Below are 9,448 nucleotides of genomic sequence, written 5' to 3' on the forward strand. Positions count from 1 at the left end.
ACAAAGTCCCATTCCCTCCCCTCCCCCCCCCCCGTTGGCCCCAACTTCCCTAGGAGAATGTACTTGCCTTTTAAAATGTGTTTCCATCAGGAGTTCAGGGAGCCCATGAAGGGGCTTTGTTGGCGTTAGGAAAAAGCATCCTGTCTGGGCAGACCGATTAGGAAAAATCACCCTTCCGGGTACAATAATTACCAAAAGGCTGCATTTTCTCTAGGCTCTTGAAGGCTCGTGGTACAAGCCTCAGCTGAATTTGAGATACATTTCATCTCCAATCCCACTGCGTCAACCAAGTGCCTCTGGGTATAGTACAACTCAACAAGTGTGTCCTGCAGCCCTGTTCCCACCTTTGGGCCGCCGGGGACGGCCTCAGTCCCCTGCAACACCATGGAAAGAGCATGGGCTACAGAATCAACTAGCACTGGGTCCGAATCCCAGTACTGCCTCTACTGTGTGTGTCCTCCCACTCCTCTCGCCGGACCTCCATGTCCTCATCTTTAAAACGGGGATGGTAACAGCTCTTCCATCCCAAGGGTTGGGGATGATCGAAGGGGATGACATGTGAGGCCCCTCAGGAGTGTTCCATACATATCTGGGCCTGAATTCCCTGGTATCAGCCCAGATCCTGGCCTGCACCCTCCTGAGAACCAGGTCTGCCTGTCTCTCTCCCTGTGGCAGGGGAAGAACGGGGCTGGGGTCTGATGACTAATGAGGCTGGTAGATGGACCAAGGACTGAGCCTGGAGTCTGGGGCAGGATAGCATGTGACAAGAGTCTGGACCAGACCTTCAGAGTCCTTGGGTTTTGGGGGGTCATGGACCCCTTTGGACATTTTTTTAAAGATTTTATTTATTTATTCACGAGAATACATAGAGAGGAGAGAGGGAGAGGCAGAGACACAGGCAGAGGGAGAAGCAGGCTTCATGCAGGGAGCCCGATGTGGGACTTGATCCAGGGTCTCCAGGATCACACCCTGGGCTGCAGGCGGCGCTAAACCGCTGAGCCACCGGGGCTGCCCCCCATTGGACATTTGATAGAAGCTATAGACTCTCCACTCAGAAAAATGCATCTGCACACACACAGTTTTGCTTAGTATTCCTGGGGCTCATGAACACAGTAAGACCTATTCATGGATCCCAAAGAACTCCCACCCTATAAGCAGCAGGTTCTTCTCCACCTCTCTCCAGAGGGGCCATCAGGGCACTGGATTCTTCCCCAGGGCAAGAAGAGGAGATGGAAGAAAGGAAATCTTTATCTAATGAGCTGACTTTACATGTATTAGCGCATCTAAGGTTGTCAGTGAACCCTGAGTTATAGTAACTAGTCCCTTATGACAGATGAAGAACCTGTCTCAAAGAGTCGCAGAGACTTGTGCAAGCTCACACAGCTGGTGACAGGACCACGACTTGCATCTTCGTTGTCTGATTTCAGAGCTGTTCTAGTCAAGGTGAAGGCTTTTTCCTGACAGGCAAATGCCTTGGTTATGCCTTTGCAAGGAAAAAGAAGGGAGTCAAAGGCCTGGTTTTTCTGTTCTTTCTGTCTGTTCATCTATCCATTTATCCATCTCACCTAGGCACCCATCCATCTCCATCCATCTATCCATCCATCCACCCACCCATCCACCTACCAACCTGCTCATCCATCCATCTACCAACTACAAATCCTTTGTTCATCTTTCTGTGTATCCGTATCATCCATCCATCCATCCATCCATCCATCCATCCATCCATATATCCATCTATTCATCATTCATCCTTCCATTATCCGACTATGTTCCCTTAGCACCTCCTCAATGTGAATTTCCAGAGATAAAGATAAAAGAAAGCATCATCTTTGCTTTTAAGAACTTCTGGGTCTCCAGGGGAAGATGAGATACATAGATTATTTTCTCATATGTGTCTTCCCTGCCCTACCCTAGGGTGTCAGGAAAAGAAATGTGGGAAATGTTGCCTATTAGATCCCCCTCTGGGTGATTCACTACTCACATTATTAGCACATTAAAAGATCTGACAAGTCCTACAGTCAAGAACTCTTTTCAACCCTTTTCAACCACTATTACCCCAAATGACTTGTCTCTAGAACCTATTTTAAGAGGATTGCCTGTTAAAAATCCCGTGGAATGAGATTGTCTCAGAATAGATTTTGGAAAATGCTGATAAACCAAGGAAGAGAGAACCAAGTGTCACTTAAAAACTACAGAGTAGTATTGGATTATAACCCAAAATATAAAATAAATATCCACGAGTCCATACCGATATAAATAAATGACTGAATCAATGAACAAAAGGGAGAATATACAAATCCCCTGTGTAGAAGAATTCCAAATAATTTATGTAGATACTCTGCTCTCAAGGAGTGGGAGTGTAACTCCCCGGTCCTTAAGTCAAAAAACAGTACATACAGTAGGCACAAAAGAAGTGAAGAAGCCAGACAAATGCTACTCCAGCCACATGATCATGATTAAGATCAATAGCAATATCTCGAATTGCTATGCTATTGCTATGTACCCTTGATGTGATGAGAGTGGCACTTTACCTCTGTGGTCTTCCTAAAACACATAACCTCAGTCTAATTATGAGAAAAACATCAGACAAATCCTAGCTGCGGTACATTTTACAAAATACCTGAACAGCAATCCTCTGCATTGTCCAAGTCATCAAAAACAAGGAAAGATCCAAGAAACTGTTGCAGCCAAGAGGACTCTAAGAAGTGACAACTGAATGCACTGTGGTACCCTGGGTGGGATCCTGAAACAGAAACAGGACACTAAGTAGAAACTAAAGAAATCAGAATAAAGAATGGACTTTAGTTAATAATAATGTATCAATATCAGCTCATTAATTGTGACAGATGTAAGATGTTAATAATAAGAGAAACTGGGTGTAGGGCATATGCGAAATCTTTGTATTATCTGTGTAATTTTTCTGTAAGTCTAAGATTGTTCTGAGATTAAAAATTATATTCGAGGCGCCTGGTGGCTCAGTGGGTTGGGCGGCGGACTCTTGGTTTCGGCTCAGGTCGTGATCTCAGGGTCGTAGGATCGAGCCCCGCATCAGGCTTGGGGCTGAATGTGGAGTCTGCTTGTCCCTCTCCCTCCCCCTCTGGCCCTCTTCCTGCTTTCTCGCTCTCTCTCTAAAATAAATAAATAAAATCCTTTAAAAATTATTTTAAAAATAAGTAAATAGAGAAACAAGTAAATAAAATTGAACAAGCGAAGCACAGTGTTTGGGAAATGGCCTGGGGAAGACAATATTCGTGGTTGGGAGAAGAGATCTGCAATCAGAGAAGCCTGAGTTCTACAGCTCACCTACTGTGTGACCTTGAGCAACCTGCTTAATCTTTCTGAACTGGTTTCCTCGTCTGTAAAATGGGGAATTTAAAATGCCGACTATCAGTTGATTTGGATTAAATGAGGCAATGCATATAGAGTGCCAGGCACCAAGAAACATTGTGGGACTGTTAAATATACTAGCTTGTTATTTTTGGCAGGTGAGTGGAGGACCTGGGAAGGCTGCAGGGAGTGGGAATATTGGCACCCAACCCTTGGAGAATTGGTAAAATAGAAATAGGTTTGGGAGTGGAAGATCAGTTCCCCTCAAAGCAGAGAGGTCTTTTCCTCCATCCTAACTCCTGCCCTTTGGTTCCAGAGCAAGGCTAAGGGGCCTGGGAGGAGATAGAGACCTCACAGATAGGCTCCTGACTTCCCACCCTAGCTATGGCCAAGGCTTGCCCTTCCGTCTGCCAGGGTCTCTGGGCTAAGTAATCGCTAATTCCTCCCTGATGAAGCACCTGTATCTGTAAGCAAATGAGCTGGCAGGTGGCGGCCCGGATAAAATATGACCTGCTCAGCAGGGGATTTGCTTACCAGTCGGGAGGCAGCCCATCCTGCTGCCTGCAGCCTGGAGGCCTCCAGGAAAATGCATAAATCACCGGCGCCCGCAGGGCAGGTGGGACCCGAAGAGTAAATACCCCCTGCTCAGTCCCCTGGCCGCAGGTCTATGAATACTTTCTCAGTGGCTTGGAAAAGAACCAGGAAGGGGGGGGTTGGTGGGAATCAGGAGACTAGGGGAGTTCATTCCAGCTCGGCCACAACCCCAAGCTGTGGAGCCTTGGGCAAGTCACTTCCCCCCCTCTGGGCCTTAGTTCTCAACTCTCAAATAAGAAGCAATCTTTCCCTCGGATTTGCTCCAAAGAACATAGAAGAAACTGTATGGAGTATTTGTTGTAATTCTGATTGCTACCATGTTGATACTATGTTGCTCTGGTGAAACCCAGGTGAGAGCTTAGGGGCTGGTAAAGTTCCCGTGGGCTGGTAGCTTTAGGGGATTACCTTTAAGGCTATAGTATCAGTTGGCAGAAAACTGATCAGAGGCTTTTGCAAGGAGACACCATGATGTACAGAGAAGCAGAAGTGCCAGAGGCATCAGAGCTTGATTTGAATCCTACAGCTGCTGCTTGTTAGCTGAAGGGACTCGGGCCAGTCACCTTTCCCCTCTGATCCTCAGTTAAACTGATCTATAGAGCAGAATGAAGAACACGATCTTTTAGGTGGTGGTTATAAGGTGTAAATGAGATTACATTCCACAGTGCCTGGCTCATAAGTAACCACCTGATAAAGGCTAGTTCTTCGAGGCTGAACCAGGTTTATAAATCAGATTTCCTAACTTTCTACTCAGCTCCTTGCTGAGACCTCAGAAATCTTGGGGGAATCTCCAGGCCTCTGTGAGCTGAATCACTGCCCCCACCCCCAGTCCCCTGCCAGGAGACTTCTGCAACTTGGACCTGGAAGACCCCTTGGGAGGTGCTCCAGCCCGGAGGCTGCGGGGACTGCATGATGAAGACAGAGCCGTTTGCTAATACCATGTGGCTGCTGTGACAGTCTGTTAATGCCATTTACAACGTGCTGTAATTATGTCTCACACATGCTGGCGGCCCAGCCAGCAGGAACATTCCCTGGGAGGGGCCTCGGAAAGATTCCTTTAGCAGGATGGGGGGTTGGGCTTTTTCAGGAGGCTGGGGGCTAGGGGGTTGGAAGCCTCTCTGAAGGTAGAGGAATTCCTCCCCTTGCACAGACCTACTTGCCTATCCTGGGCACCTGAGAAAGAGTTCACCCTGGCTTGGACCAGTGGTTTCCACCCAGAATTGCTATGGAACTTTGGCCAAGTCTTGGTTCCTCTCTGGGCCTCAGTATTCTCTTCCATAAAATAAGGATGTGGCGAAAGACAAATGTAGTTCTTAACACGTGTTGTGCATCTCCCTAGAAAACTGCACATAATCACATCCAATCCCATTGTATCCTGCATTTTCGGGGAGCTCACCGGCCACTGAAGCTCATTATAAAGTGCCAATGACCGCAGGCCAAGAAGCTCAGTTCTAGATCAATTCATGGACCCACTACAGATATATTTCAGCCTGTTTCTCCATCTGGGTTGTGAGGTCTCTATCTGCTGGATGCTGCTGCCTGTTGTTTGAAACATAGGTGTTCATGACAGTTAGTTGCTCACTCTAGATTGGGCTCCTTATCATAAAGTGCTCTAAAGGCTTTCTGCCTTGAATTTAATGGGACAGCTAATTTCTATAATGCTGCCCCAAACTCTGACATTCCAGGATCTTGGTGGTAGGTGATGTGCATTATCCTTGAGGTTTGGTAAAAAGGCCTCAGCTTTGGAGTCAGACAGGTCCGAGTTACAATCAAGGCCCTTCAGGTGCCTCGCACAGGATAAGCGCCCAACACATGCCAGTTCTTCTGCTCTCATCACCCCACCGCCACCACCACAGCCATGCTGAGCTCAGACCCTCCTCTTCCTTTCTGGAGGAAGCTGAGAAGGAGTCTTGGGGAAAAGCTCTCGGGAATGGAGAAGCCTATTTCCAAGTCATTAGTCCCCCAGTGTCGGGCTGCAGGATGGATTTTGATCAAGAGCGGGGTGACATTTGGCAAAAGTTGCTGATGAGGGATTGAATGATTAATCGTCATGACAACCGGGCTGGAGTAATGACAGGGATGCGATGGCGCCCGAGTTAAACACAAAGCGGCCCCGCGAGCCGGGGCGGTAAATTACTAGGCATGTCACCGCTGTGCTTTTGGAGAAAGCGGCCGTGCGTTCCTAATGAGAGGTTAACTGTGTCCCCAAAGTAATTACAGCCGATTGAAGAGGTGGCTGGTAATTAGAGGATTAGCAGTGATGAGGCTCACCTGCATGGTTGCCATGGTGACAGAGGGTGGGTGGGGTAGGGAGGAGAGGACGGGTCCGGACTCCTCCCCAAGGCAGGTGCCAGAGACCTCTTTAATGGTGCCAGCCTTGGTGTCCACGACCCATGTGACAGGCCCAGGAGAACTGGTGAGCAAGCCCCAGGGTTCTGCCTCTGGTGGCTGGGCCTCAGTCTTCCCATCTGTAACGTGAGGTCTCGAACCCATTCAAGAACATGGAATAACAAAGCTGGAATTCTGGAACGTGCTGGTGTAGTCACATGACGTGTCTTTCAGACTCCAAATAGTCTTTAATTTGCCACCCTCCTCCCAAGCCTGGCATTGCTGGGACCCAGGGAACCATATGCAAATCCCACTTCTTGGCTGAGTGGCTCAAAGTCAAGAGTCTGAGCATGAGCCCCCACTTCCTCACCTATGAAATGGAGAGAACAATGGTTCCTACTTCCAAGGGCTGTCTGGAGAATGAAGTGAGATCATAACTGCAGAGCCCCGGCAGCCCTGGTGGCTCAGCGGTTTAGCGCCACCTTCAGCTCAGGGCCGGATCCTGGAGACCCAGGATCGAGTCCCACATCAGGCTCCCTGCATGGACCCTGCCTCTCCCTCTGCCTGTGTCTCTGCCTCTCTCTCTCTCTCTCTCAATCTGTTATAAATAAATAAATAAATAAATAAATAAATAAATAAATAAATAAATAAATAAAACTGCAGAGCCTGTAGGACAATGCCTGGCCCCTGCAAGAATTCTGTAACTGTTAGTGCTTATGGTCATCTTTATAAACACCTCTTTTTTTCCACTGACCTGGGGTAGCTGGGGGCAGAGAAGGGCCAGGGACCTCAATCTTTTGTTGGGGAATGGCTGAGCCCTCCCACATGTGACAGATGACAGGAACTCTAGGTGAAGATAGTAGGTGCCCACTTTTTGCTCACCTGCTGTGCATCCTTGGTCAAGTCTCTTTGTGTCTCTGAGCTTCCTGATTCCTGCCTGGCTGCCTCTTCTGTTGGGAGTAAGGAATAAAATGCTGGATTTGTGACACCTTCAGTATGTGCCAGACCCTCACTTGGTAATTTGTAACTATTAATTAATTTGATTCTCCACATAACCCATAGAATAATTATTTTGCCCATTTTTTAAAAACATGTTTTATTTTTTTAAAAGATTTTATTTATTTATTTATTTGACAGAGAGAGAGAGCACAAACAGAGGGAGCAGCAGGCAGAGGGAGAGGGAGAAGTAGGCTCCCCACAGAGTAGGGAGCCTGACACAGGGCTCAATCCCAGGATCCCGGGATCATGACCTGAGCTGAAGGCAGACACTTAACCATCTGAGCCACTCAGGCACCCAAAAGATTTTTTATTTTTAAATAATCTCTGTACCCAATGTGGGGCTTGAACCTACAACCCTGAGATCAAGGGTCACATGCTGTACTGACTGAGCCAGCCAGGCACTTCAATTTTTCCCAATTTTGAGAGGAGAAACCAAAGGCCCAGGGAGGTGGGATGACTAGCCCAGATGCATACAGCTGGAGTGAGTCAGGATATGAATCCAAGTCAGTCTAAAGTTCTTACACTTTCTACCATACGAAGAAGCTACTTTACATCCCAAGGAGAAGCCAGGCCCACCGCCTCCATCTAAGGGGCTGGGTACCCCATAGATGAAACTTTGGGAGAAGTCTCCCTGGGATTAGCCAGGGATGTTATGACATCACGAGGGTGGGGCTATCACCATGATGTATTGTGAGGCAGCAGCCCTGGCCTCTAGTGGAGTCTGCACACACCAGATTGAGATGCCGAGGGGTGGGGATGGTGACAGCAAAGTCCCCAAACTGGTCCCTGGGCTCCGGCCTCAGTGAACCGCTGAGCACAGTGGCTTAATTATTCCATCCATAAATGATAAGCCTCGTTCATTTCCAGGCCTTCATGACAAATTTATGTCCTTATTTCATGCGCTTGCTGCTGACCTTCCCGGGGATGGCAGGGAAACTGGTGTGGGGGGTAGGGGGGCCTTCCTGAAAGGTGCTGTGGGACACTCTTGCTGTCATAGCTGTGGGGCCTCATGTCCTCTCCTGTCACCCGCAGGAGCAATCGTGGCCTCTGGCCTGTTGCAATTTACAAACCCTTTTCTCTGCTTGGCTACTTCTGGGAGGTGCCGGAGTGTGAGATAAGGGCAGAGCCTCTGGAGTTAGAAAGACCCTAGTTCAAGTCCAAGTCTGCTACTTTTGAGCTATGTGATCTTGAGCATGCGTGTTTCTCTGTCTCTGTCTCCTAGAGGAGGTAAAACACCTGCAAGTGTTCTGCGTGTAGTAAATACTCAATATTGGCTAGTGGTTATTGCTACTCTGGGGTTTTCACATCCGATTTGATTTACGGATTTGTCTTTTGGAGGTCCTGCTTGGGGCCTGGTGATCCTGGAATGGGCCACATCTTAAAGTAGAAGGACATCCAGATTTGGCCGCCAGGCCCTGCTTCTCTCTGAGCAGAGGAAGCTACAGAAACCGCTGGTGCATGAGCCCAGCCCTGAGTAATCAAGAGCCCGATTCCGGCATTGGTCCCACCTCCCACTCGGAGCGGGCCTTGGGGACTCCCACCCCTTCTTCGGTTTTCTTATTCATCACAGGGCCTACCAGCATGGCACTCCTAGTTGCCATGGGCCAGATGTTCCAGCATAATCGAGGAATGCCAGAATCATCTTTTGGGGGCCAACTTCTGGAACCTACACAAGGCCCCCCAGCCTAGGCTGGGCTGACAGGCTCTGAGTGGCGAATGGGTGCCACTCATGGAAACACAGGACCTTTGAGCAGACCGGCAGCTGAGAACACCTCCTCCAGCCTCACGCTTCACAGACGACAATGCTCAAAACATGATCGCCATATATGAAGTGCTTACTGTATACCAGGCACCCCGGTCATAGCTTGCCCTCCATTTGTCTCATTCATTGCTCACCACAACCAGATGTGGGCCAGGTGTGACTGACTTCATTTATAAAGGAAGAACACAGAGGCCCAGGGAAGAACAGAGACTCAGGGAAGGCCACACAGCACCACCCATCTCCAGGTCCAGACCCTTCCCACGTGGATGCACCAAGAGCATTTAGTTGCATGTTCTTGCACGGGCGCATCTTCCCGTGTCCCTGCGTGTTTGCGTGGATGTGCCGATATAAGGAGATGGGCATGTCCCTTGCGCTCACACGTAGTGCCTGTGCATGCCATTTCTGGAGCACCTGTCCTGACTCCCTGTCCAGTGCTCTTTC

General features: G+C 48.7%; 1 long non-coding RNA gene across 1 annotated transcript; it reads right to left on the minus strand.

The window, feature by feature from the left end:
- Window positions 1-882: 882 nt before the first annotated feature.
- Window positions 883-4,507, minus strand: LOC140618985 (uncharacterized). The gene is made up of 3 exons (XR_012018959.1): window positions 4,327-4,507; window positions 2,621-2,743; window positions 883-1,483 (listed from the first exon to the last, which is right to left on the minus strand). It is a non-coding gene; the product is annotated as an uncharacterized lncRNA (long non-coding RNA).
- Between the last annotated feature and the right edge of the window lie 4,941 nt (window positions 4,508-9,448).

The sequence above is a fragment of the Canis lupus genome, chromosome 27 (genome assembly GCF_048164855.1).
Source record: "Canis lupus baileyi chromosome 27, mCanLup2.hap1, whole genome shotgun sequence".
NCBI classification, from domain to species: Eukaryota; Metazoa; Chordata; class Mammalia; order Carnivora; family Canidae; genus Canis; species Canis lupus.